Source organism: Cajanus cajan, chromosome 6, assembly GCF_000230855.2.
Source record: "Cajanus cajan strain Asha chromosome 6, NIPB_CcT2T_4, whole genome shotgun sequence".
NCBI lineage: Eukaryota > Viridiplantae > Streptophyta > Magnoliopsida > Fabales > Fabaceae > Cajanus > Cajanus cajan.
The window spans coordinates 38,711,702-38,723,236 of NC_138522.1; positions in this window are offsets into that span (position 1 = coordinate 38,711,702).

Here is an 11,535-nt window from a genome sequence, read left to right on the forward strand (position 1 = left end):
TTACTTAATTAATATGCGTGTATGAATAGAAACTTTGTTTAGGCTATGATTGTGGAATTTGGTGCTCCTATAGGTTCCTACGGGAAACCCTAAAGGAGTGCATTGGTGCTTGTATAAGTAAATTAATTGTGATAATAATTATATACTTGAATTTTCTTATTTTAAATGTTTATTGCATAAATTGGAATGCTCTATGGGTTCTTAAGAGAACCTTATGAGCAACAGGCAATATAGGAATATTTTTGTTTTACCTTCTGATTGTTCTGTTGTACTCCTTATTGTATAAGATGTATAAATGTGTATTTAATTATGCAAATAGATGAGTTTTAATACGGAATAATGTTCTCTGTGAAGATTGTGAATGAAATGTGATAATGAAATGTGATGATGCGATATCACCATGGGAAATGATAATGTGATATGAGAATGCACAGATTCTTGATTGACATGCATCATTTGCATAAATGTTTTAAGGGTACGATATGGAATACACCGACAGAGAAGGCCCCCTAGTGTAAAATCTTTTGGGATTAGTCCTTGGGGATAGCTCGGTTTGGAAGTCCCAGTCTCGCCCATTGTGTGCATGGGATGTATCTTGCGCAGCTTAGCTATCCCAACGAGACTTTGGTAGTATATCCTTCTAGTGAGAGTGCGTAGAGGGTGTGACCCGGGATGTACTCCTAGACTACTCTTCGTGTATTGCTAGCGGCAATATGCCATGTGATGTTTTACTGGCGCCACATGCTTGATAAAATGAAGTTCGTGTCCATGCATGTGCATTCTTATTATTAAATGATGATAAATTACTATTTGTATGACTTGGATGATTGGATAAGCTATTTTTATTGATTGATCTATGAGGTAACTATATTGTTTGTGTTTGGCTATTCGGTGTGCGTTCCTACACCGTGAGCCAGAGTGAGATGTTTCTCACTTCCTTCTTTTGTGTTGTTTCTCTTGTTTGATATACAAGAGACCATCAGCAGCATGAGGTTGAGGATGTGGACGATGGAGCTTAGGCTTCTATGTGGGATTTTGCTCTGATAGGACATGTGACATCGGGACATAGATAGAATTAGAATATGATGTTGTTTATGTTTTATTAAAGTATATATTTTGGAAATTTTAATTTTTATTCTTTGTAATTTTATTTGTTATTTGGATTAAGTACATGATGTAAATTCTCTACTCACATGATTATTGGAATTATCGTTTCAATTTTAAATATTTTTTTTATCCAATGAGATATTTCTTTTAATTAATATATATGTTGGGGTAGAGGGTGTCACATTTAGTGGTATCAGAGCCTGGTTGATCCAATCGGCCGTGAGTTATGTACTTATCGTGATTCTGTTGTGTACTCTGACAGTGTTTTTTTTGTTGTATACTTTGATGATGTTTTTCTTTGATGATGATGATGTTCTTCTTGTGTTGATATTGTTGAGTTTGATATTGTTAAGTTATTTTGTAATTAGAGGAATGATAGTCATGATAGTGTTAGCTAATACCATTATGACCGCTCTTCTTCATTCTTATGATTGCTTATTTGTTTGATACTTCTTGCTGTCGCCACCGGCCCGAAACGGGCTTTCGGCATTCGCGAAGGATGGTTGGACTCGTTTTATTTGTTTGAAAATGTGGATTGCTAGAATGACTTATTCTCAAACTGAGACCTCGTCAAACGAGCAATTTTATTAAAAGGCTCACTGATCCATATTAATCCCAAGCGGGACCCTCCATGGATTAGTGGTTTTCATGAAAGGAGGGGTTCGTGGAGTCGCCACCAATGTTTTACTCAAAACATTGGAAAAAGGGATAAGGCAATTGATTTAAAAATCAACTTTGGCCACTACAACCAGAGTTGGGTAAGGGAGTCGGTTACGCGTGGGGAAGGTGTTAGCACCCCACAGCGCCCCTTTCGGGTTCCCTATGACAGATTATTTTCTAAAATAACAGCGTAAAATTACTAAATTACCCCTATTTATTCTAAACAATTATGATTTGACTATCTACATGATGACAGTTTAAATATGCACACAGAAAGCAGTAAAAGGAAGGATTGAAGGGAAACCTCTTGAAGCGTGCTTTTTATAAAAAATGAACTGGGAAGCGTTTTGGCGTTCCCTCGCTCTACAAGCCCGCTCCTCGCTCTCTTAGAACAAAATTTTAACTAAGGGAATCCAAAAGATTTCCCCTCGACTAGGTTCGATCCTCAAGCAAAATGGCTCGGGGCTCAAGAACTTCGTCGGATCAACTCTCCGAGTGATTTCTAGGGCAGAACACTGCTCAAAAACCCCAGAATACTCAAGGAGAGGGTTCAAACTATGTTGAAAAAGTGTGGAATGACGTCCAATTGACGTCATATTTATAGGGAATAGGCGCAATACGGCCTACAGGGGCAATACGGCCGTATTGAAATTTTTGAACTTCAATACGGTCGTATTGAAGTTCAATACGGTCGTATTGAAGTTCAGAAATTTCAATACGCCCGTATTGAGTTCGCTGCGGTTGTATTGAAGTGTCAATACGGTCGTACTGACTTCAGTACGGCCGTATTGAAGCTTCAATACGGCCGTATTAAGTTTAGTACGGCCGTATTGGGCTTTTTCCCTCCACTTCTTTATTTTGAGCTATTCTAAGACCTCTAGACCTACAGAGAACCCTCCTAGGGCCTTCGAGGAGTCCTTCTGGCTGATTATCCTTCAGTCTTCGAGAGTCTTCTAGCTTTATTTCCGACCCGGACAATTTTAGGGGTCTACAGCTGCCCCCCCTTTACTTAGTCAAACGGTCTTTTGGTGTACCGGCTGACAAGTAAAGGAGTTGACCCAATTGTCTGGGTGATGTGCCGACCTTCTGACTTGTAATGTCTTCCGGTGGAAAATTGTTGAGTAGCCTCTCCAGGTTGTTGCATACCTTGGCGCTTCTGACAACCTCGGTAGCTAAGTTTAACACCAACGTGCCTCTGACGACGCTGATGGCTGAGTATTGTCTCTCCAGACCTTGAGTATTGTCTCTCCAGACCTCGAGTACTGTCTCTCCAGACTTTGTTTGAGTATTGTCTCTCCAGACTTTATTTGAGTATCGTCTCTCCAGACTCTGAGTACTGTCTCTCCAGACTTCGAGTACTGTCTCTCCAGACTTCGAGTACTGTCTCTCCAGACTTTGTTTGAGTACTGTCTCTCCAGACCTTGTTTGAGTATTGTCTCTCCAGACTTTGTTTGAGTATTGTCTCTCCAGACTTTATTTGAGTATCGTCTCTCCAGACTCTGAGTACTGTCTCTCCAGACTTCGAGTACTGTCTCTCCAGACTTCGAGTACTGTCTCTCCAGACTTTGTTTGAGTACTGTCTCTCCAGACCTTGTTTGAGTATTGTCTCTCCAGACTTTGTTTGAGTATTGTCTCTCCAGACTTTATTTGAGTATCGTCTCTCCAGACTCTGAGTACTGTCTCTCCAGACTTCGAGTACTGTCTCTCCAGACTTCGAGTACTGTCTCTCCAGACTTTGTTTGAGTACTGTCTCTCCAGACCTTGTCTGAGTATTGTCTCTCCAGACCTTGTTTGAGTATTGTCTCTCCAGACCTTGTTTGAGTATTGTCTCTCCAGACCTTGTTTGAGTACCGTCTCTCCAGACTTCGTTTGAGTATTGTCTCTCCAGACCTTGTTTGAGTATTGTCTCTCCAGACCTTGTTTGAGTACCGTCTCTCCAGACTTCGTTTGAGTATCGTCTCTCCAGACTTTGCCTCTCAAAGATGAGGTAGTTGAGTATAGTTTGTCTCCACAGTCCACAATGCTGCTTCGACGGTTTGTTTTTCTGATTTTGTGCCGCTGAGGGCTGGATAACGCAGGGATCCGTCTAGGGGATGTGCAGTCATTCATAGGTTCTTGTGTCCCAACTTGCATTGCTTAGTTGGTACCCATGGGAATTTTTGACTCCTTGGGGTGTAGACACAGATGCTCTCTGAGTTGAGCGATGCCTTATGTTTGGCTGACGTCCTTTTGACGTGAGTGGAGTATCCCGGTTATCCTTATTCGGGTGTCTCTCTTCGATTTTCTGATTGTGTTGCCTCTGTGTAGGCTGTTATCCACTGGGGGATTTTGTCGTTGATTTTGATTAGCCTCTTCTGTTAGGCGTATCGGCTTGACGTTCGATGTTTGGCTAAGAGCCGGATTCCACTTGGGGAATACTTATTGATATTTTTGATTTTCTTCTCCTTTTTGCAGGGATGCCTCTTGAGTAGGCGATTGGGGATTTGGGGATCTTATTGTGTCCCAGAGTATTATTTAGGAAGCCTCTACAGGCTTAGCCTCGCTCAGTGCTTTGAGTCGGAGAGCTATCTTCCACCGAGGAAGTGTTAAGTCCTTTGACTTGTATATACTGTTTGGATGATCGCACTTCCATTGGGGATTGCGTCGATTTTGCTTTGATAGCTCTCGCTGGGGATTTTTCCGTGAGCTCGAGCTGAGGTTCCCTCTGGGGAGTATTATTTCTGCGAGCCTCTCCAGGCTCAGTTATTCTGCATACTGTGGAGGATGTGGAGTATTATTTTGGTAAGCCTCTCCAGGCTTAGTTATTTGGTACAAATTGTTTGTTGGATTTTCTATATCCTTGCCTTTTTTATTTTCGGCTTTTTCTGTATTTTGCCTTTTTTATGTTTTTGGCTTTTGCTGTACAGAAATTAAAAGTGCTAAAGAAATTAAATTTATGAGAGAGTATTATTTCGGCAAGCCTCTCCAGGCTCAGTTATTTTGTAGGAGTATTATTTCGGCAAGCCTCTCCAGGCTCAAATATTCTGAGAGTATTCTTTCGGCAAGCCTCTCCAGGCTCAATTATTCTGAGAGTATTCTTTCGGCAAGCCTCTCCAGGCTCAGTTATTCTGTATGATGCTGTTGATTTTCTGAATCTTTGTATTTTGCTTGCTGCTGTCATACACAAGCAATTTTCTATTTTTCTATTTTATGCAGTTGCCTCATGATAAGGTCTTTGAATGTGCAACTAATGTGTGTGTGATGCACAAATGCAATACAATTTTTTATTTTTGTTCATTTATTTAGAAAAGTGAGTGGCTCTCCCTATCCTCTTCTTCTTGGAGGACTTTCCGTCATTGACGCGAGGGAGTATTTTTGTGAGCCTTTATGCAGGAGACTATGGATTTTACAGGAACCCCTCCAATTTTCTTTTATTGACCGATTATTAATGGAATTTCGTACAATTTTTATGAAAAACCAATTCAGAGGCATAATCACATGGTCAAGAAAGAAAAGAAACAAATGGATATTTTTATTGATATTCACAAGTGTTTTTACAGAAAGATATACAGAAGGAAATTTCTGAAGAATGGCTGGCCAGGGTAGGCTATATACATTGGGCTTAACAATTATATCTGTAATTGTTGCTCTTTACGTTCCCCTAATTGCTTCGGCCTGAGCCAGGAGTGTAGATGCTGCAAGACGCTTGCTTCTAGAAGATAATCGCTTGAACCGCCTTTCGGTTTTCGATTCAAACAATCGTTGCTTGCTTTGCTTTTACATCTTATTCTTTTGCCCCTAACTTTTGCCTAGGACGTATCCTAGCGGGGATAATTTTGCCGTTGTTTTGCCTAGTACCCTTGTACTGGCGGGCTTTTTATTTTGCCCTAACTTTTGCCTAGGACGCCTTTTTTGGGTTTTCATCCTAGCAGGCCTATGCAAGCAACGTCTTCAAGCATAGTACTTCTTTACCACGTCAATGTTGACTGGGTATCGAAGTTCTTCTCCGTCCATGTTTGTGAGAATCAATGCTTCTCCTGAGAAGGCTCGTTTTACCACGTATGGTCCTCCGTGATTTGGGGCACACTTTCCGATTTTGCCCCTTTTTGAGTTGGTAGTAATTTCTTCATTACCAACTCTCCCTCATGGTAGACTCGAGGGTGGACTTTCTTGTCAAAAACCTTTTTGATCTTCCTCTGATAGGCTTGACCATGGCATATGGCGTTCAGCCGTTTCTTTTTGATAGGGTTCAACTGGTCATATTGGCTTTGAACCCATTCTGCCTTGGAAAATTTTGTTTCCATGATTACCCTTAGATAGAATATCTCGACTTCGATGGGTAGAACTGCCTCCACCCCATAAACGAGTGAGAATGGAGTAGCTCCTGTAAATGGACGTACTGAAGTCCTGTAGCCATGAGGAGCGGAGGGTAACATCTCGTGTCAGTCTTTAAATGAGACAACCATCTTTTGCACTATTTTTTGATGTTCTTATTGGTTGTCTCGACTGCCCCATTCATCTTTGGCCGATATGGGGAAGAATTGTGGTGTTGGATCTTGAATTCTTGGCACAGTTCTTCCACCATTTTGTTGTTCAGATCAGTGATGATTTATTTCTCCATGCTTCCACTAGATTATTCTAAAATCTTTTGGGACAAGAGAGAAAAGAAGGGAAAGATATTTTTTATTCTGAAGTTTGTGTTTTAGAGGGGATTATTTTATTTTTGAAAAATGGTTTTTGTAAGAATGGTTAGCCGAGGTAGGCTTATGTGTTTAGGCTTGTTCGATTAAACACTTTATGAAGTTAAGCACATCTTTTGTTATTAATGATTGTGCTTTGACAACTTGGATAGCTTTTCTTGAGCCCCTTGTTGAATTCAATTGATGGTACCATCATGGATTTATTTTGTTTTTCTTTTGCCCTAACTTTTGCCTAAAACATCCATTTGTGGAGTTTTAGCGGGCTTTTGTTTTTGTTCATTATTTTGTAACCCTAACTTTTGCCTAGGTCACCCTTTTGTGGGATTCCTAGCGGGTCTTTTGCTTTTATTTTGTAACCCTAACTTTTGCCTAGGTCACCCTTTTGTGGGATTCCTAGCGGGTCTTTTTATCTTTAGGATTTCTTTATCCATGATGGCACTTATTGAGGCCAAGAAAAGGTGCTCCAAGTTGACACACACACTTCCACATAAAAATGATGTGGGTTTATTATTATTAAGATGATTTTAACCTCATTCATGTTTATTCAAACAGGGTTAAAAAATGTAGTTTAGAATTTTATTATAAGCAAGAAAAGAAGCAATGAGAAAGAATGATTTTATTATAATCATAGTGGAAGCGTGTGTCCTTATTTCATCACTGATATGGGTCCCAATGTTGACCTCTTTTATCTCTCGGCCATGCCCCAAATTTATAGTCTCCAATTTCTCTTGACGAGCTTCTTGATCTAGCAATCTTTGCAGATCCGGAGAAGTGGTTTCCTCATCACTGTCCAACTCAACCCATTCACCTTCGGATCCCGGTCAGAGCGAACAATTACAGACATAATTATTTTATTGGTTCTGTTTAGGTTTAGAATTATTAATGTTAATGAGGAAAAAGAGAAAAGAACAAAAAAGAGAATAATGTGAAAAATGCCTCTTTATTGATATTTTAAAAAACTGTAAAACCCTTATTTACATGAAAAGGTTCTCATGATCTCGGGTACTGATCATGAGTCCCTTAAAAGAAAAGAAAAATATGAAGGGGCCCTATGGTGGCTTGCCGTTCTCTACTCCTGCTTTGGTAGAGGATTCTTGCTCACGTCGGGCGCTGTCGAATCGAAGGTGACCCACCCGGCATCAATAAGGTTTTGGACCTTGTATTTGAGAGCTAGGCATCTCTCTGTTGAATGCCCCGGTGCCCCCGAATGGTATAAACATTTGTCTTGTGGCTTGTACCAATCGGGGTAAGGTGGATCGATCTTCCTTGGTGGAACATGAGCTAGAAGTTTGGCTTCTACTAGCTTCGGAAGGAGATCGCTATAAGTGGTCGGAAGTTTATCAAACTTCTTCACAGGGATGAATTGCGATCTCCCTGACTTCGAAGTGGAAGAAGCCGAGGATATGGTTATAGCATTGACTCCTCCCTCATTCTTCTTCCTGAAAGTCTTCTTAGCCTCGAATGATTGGGAAGGCTTAGCTAGCTTCCCACTTTTCAATCCTTGTTCCACCCTTTCTCCTATGGTGATGATGTCCGAGAAGAGTGTCGTTGTGTTCCCTATCATTTTATCGTAATAGGGACCAGTCAACGAGTTGATGAATAAGGACACCGTCTCCTTATCCGACAGCGGGGGCTCTATCTGTGCCGCCAACTCCCTCCAACGTTGGGCGTACGCCTTGAAGGATTCATCGTTCTTTTTACTCAAGGCTTGAAGATCAGACCTATCGGGTGTTAGGTCGATGTTGTATTTGTAGCGCTTGAGAAAGGCGTCGGCCAACTGCCTCCATGTATGTACTAGATTTCCGTCTAGCTGCATATACCAGTTGAGCGCGGTTTCAGCTAAGCTCTCTTGGAAACAGTGGATCAAGAGCTTTTCATTTGTGGCATATGCAGCCATCTTGCGACAGTACATGGTGAGATGACTTTTAGGGCAAGTCGATCCCACGTACTTTGGGAAATCTGGCACTTTAAATTTAGGAGGGAATTGAATGTCCCTCACTAAACACATGTCGGCGGCATCTTTGATGTCAAAATCATGCCCCTCCATAGCCCTTAGCCGATCCTCTAGGGCGTGGAATTGTTCTTTTGAGACCTCGGGCTCTTTTATTATAATTCCTGCCCCAAGGGGTACGGCGTTTGGAGGATCTTTTTCATGCTCTTCCTCCTCTCCCTCATGATGGGACCCATGATCACTATGATGAGAATCATGGATGTTGTGATGACGCATGAGTTCCATCATTTGCGCCATCTGCTCTTTAAGCTGTGAAAGCTCGGTTGTGAGCTTCTTGTTTTGCTCCTCCAATGCTTCCATTTTCTTGATTTTCCGTGCGCGCGTAAGGATAGAGAGATGACCAGCCACTTTCTAAAATGAATGTTTAGTTAGTTTATTTTATGGAATGAATACACTCTTTAACACGAGCTTGATAAACCTCCATCTTTAAGGCGCTGCCTTTTTAAGACGGAAGTTTACCACCCTTCTTTATCTATGATTTCTCCCCAACGGAGAATCTCTATAGTCATGGGTCTCTTTCACTCATGTCAAGAGGTATTGGTGATCCTAAAATGTATGTTTTCATGAGGATGCATGATGTCTTATTGGTAATGATGTACATGCTCCTCACTTTTATTATATTTTCACACATGGTCTTTCCTCTCATGTCATGGTTTTTTATGCATGGGGATTATTTTTAGACCTTATCACGAGGTTATTTATTAATGCACAAACAATGTCACATAACGAATGCACAAACAATTCACTCATCCACGAACAGTCACGAGCGAATTACGAGGTAGGGGTCTCCTGCAGAAAAGTGCATATTCAAGGAGGATCTAACTGTTCTCACTTGGTCAAAGGCCCCCAAGGTGCCCCCATTATAGGGACCCAATTCCTCTCGTCGTAGGTCGATGGAAAGCTCCAACGCACCGTCGGACTCAAGTTCATGGTTATCACCTTGAGTGATGCTTTTCGACAACGGTCTCATAGGCTCCTATAAACCCATCAACCGGCCGTACTAACATCCACTCCCTATGGATTACCACTCATGCCCCCGGGTATAGAGGGAACTGTTGTGTGCAAAGGTTTGTGTGCAGTTTTTATTTCAAACAATTGCGGAATTTAAGCATACAACAGTTATTTAAAGCCATATAATAAAACATATTATAATACAAGCAAGGGGTAATGAAGTAATTTTAACTATTATTTGTTAAAAATAATCTGTCACTAAATGGGACTGACTCTCAAGGCTTCCCCAGTGGAGTCGCCATCTGTCGCCACCGGCCCGAAACGGGCTTTCGGCATTCGCGAAGGATGGTTGGACTCGTTTTATTTGTTTGAAAATGTGGATTGCTAGAATGACTTATTCTCAAACTGAGACCTCGTCAAACGAGCAATTTTATTAAAAGGCTCACTGATCCATATTAATCCCAAGCGGGACCCTCCATGGATTAGTGGTTTTCATGAAAGGAGGGGTTCGTGGAGTCGCCACCAATGTTTTACTCAAAACATTGGAAAAAGGGATAAGGCAATTGATTTAAAAATCAACTTTGGCCACTACAACCAGAGTTGGGTAAGGGAGTCGGTTACGCGTGGGGAAGGTGTTAGCACCCCACAGCGCCCCTTTCGGGTTCCCTATGACAGATTATTTTCTAAAATAACAGCGTAAAATTACTAAATTACCCCTATTTATTCTAAACAATTATGATTTGACTATCTACATGATGACAGTTTAAATATGCACACAGAAAGCAGTAAAAGGAAGGATTGAAGGGAAACCTCTTGAAGCGTGCTTTTTATAAAAAATGAACTGGGAAGCGTTTTGGCGTTCCCTCGCTCTACAAGCCCGCTCCTCGCTCTCTTAGAACAAAATTTTAACTAAGGGAATCCAAAAGATTTCCCCTCGACTAGGTTCGATCCTCAAGCAAAATGGCTCGGGGCTCAAGAACTTCGTCGGATCAACTCTCCGAGTGATTTCTAGGGCAGAACACTGCTCAAAAACCCCAGAATACTCAAGGAGAGGGTTCAAACTATGTTGAAAAAGTGTGGAATGACGTCCAATTGACGTCATATTTATAGGGAATAGGCGCAATACGGCCTACAGGGGCAATACGGCCGTATTGAAATTTTTGAACTTCAATACGGTCGTATTGAAGTTCAATACGGTCGTATTGAAGTTCAGAAATTTCAATACGCCCGTATTGAGTTCGCTGCGGTTGTATTGAAGTGTCAATACGGTCGTACTGACTTCAGTACGGCCGTATTGAAGCTTCAATACGGCCGTATTAAGTTTAGTACGGCCGTATTGGGCTTTTTCCCTCCACTTCTTTATTTTGAGCTATTCTAAGACCTCTAGACCTACAGAGAACCCTCCTAGGGCCTTCGAGGAGTCCTTCTGGCTGATTATCCTTCAGTCTTCGAGAGTCTTCTAGCTTTATTTCCGACCCGGACAATTTTAGGGGTCTACACTTGCTTATGTGAGAAGTAGTGGTTGAGTGATATCGCTTGTGTTGCAAGCATATGTGCGAGTAGTGGTAGACGAGATATTGTGCTAATATTGTAGGAACTATTGAGGCCTTAGATTTGGGTAAGACATTGATTTTTTTTTTAGTTTATTAAGAGTTTACGATTGGTGGAATTTTTGAAAGCTATAGTTGTAGCGATTGAATCCAAGGATGACGTATGTTGAGAATTGGATTTTTGGTATTCTTAACGAGAGATTGAAGTGTTGATGATTTCTAGAGTTTGATGGTTGCATGTTGACCTTTTATGGTTTAGGTAGCATGTGAATTTTATTTTCTAAGCCTTTTGTACTGAATATGTGAGTTGTTTGGTTTAGATTTGTAGTGGGAAACTTTGATATGAATTTGAGGTGGAAAAGAGTAAGTTTGGAAGGATTGAGGTATTTTGTGGCCTAGGTGTTGATGCGTTATTGTGTAGGGGATGTTTGCACTCCAGTTATAGCTACTTTGGTGATCAAAGGTCTAGTAGTAAGCGTTGAATATATCTGTGGTGATTTTTGAATTTTTAGCTAAGAAGATGATCCTTTTAAAATCTCATGTCTCCCTAAGAGTTGTAGCTTATTCACTTAGCTTC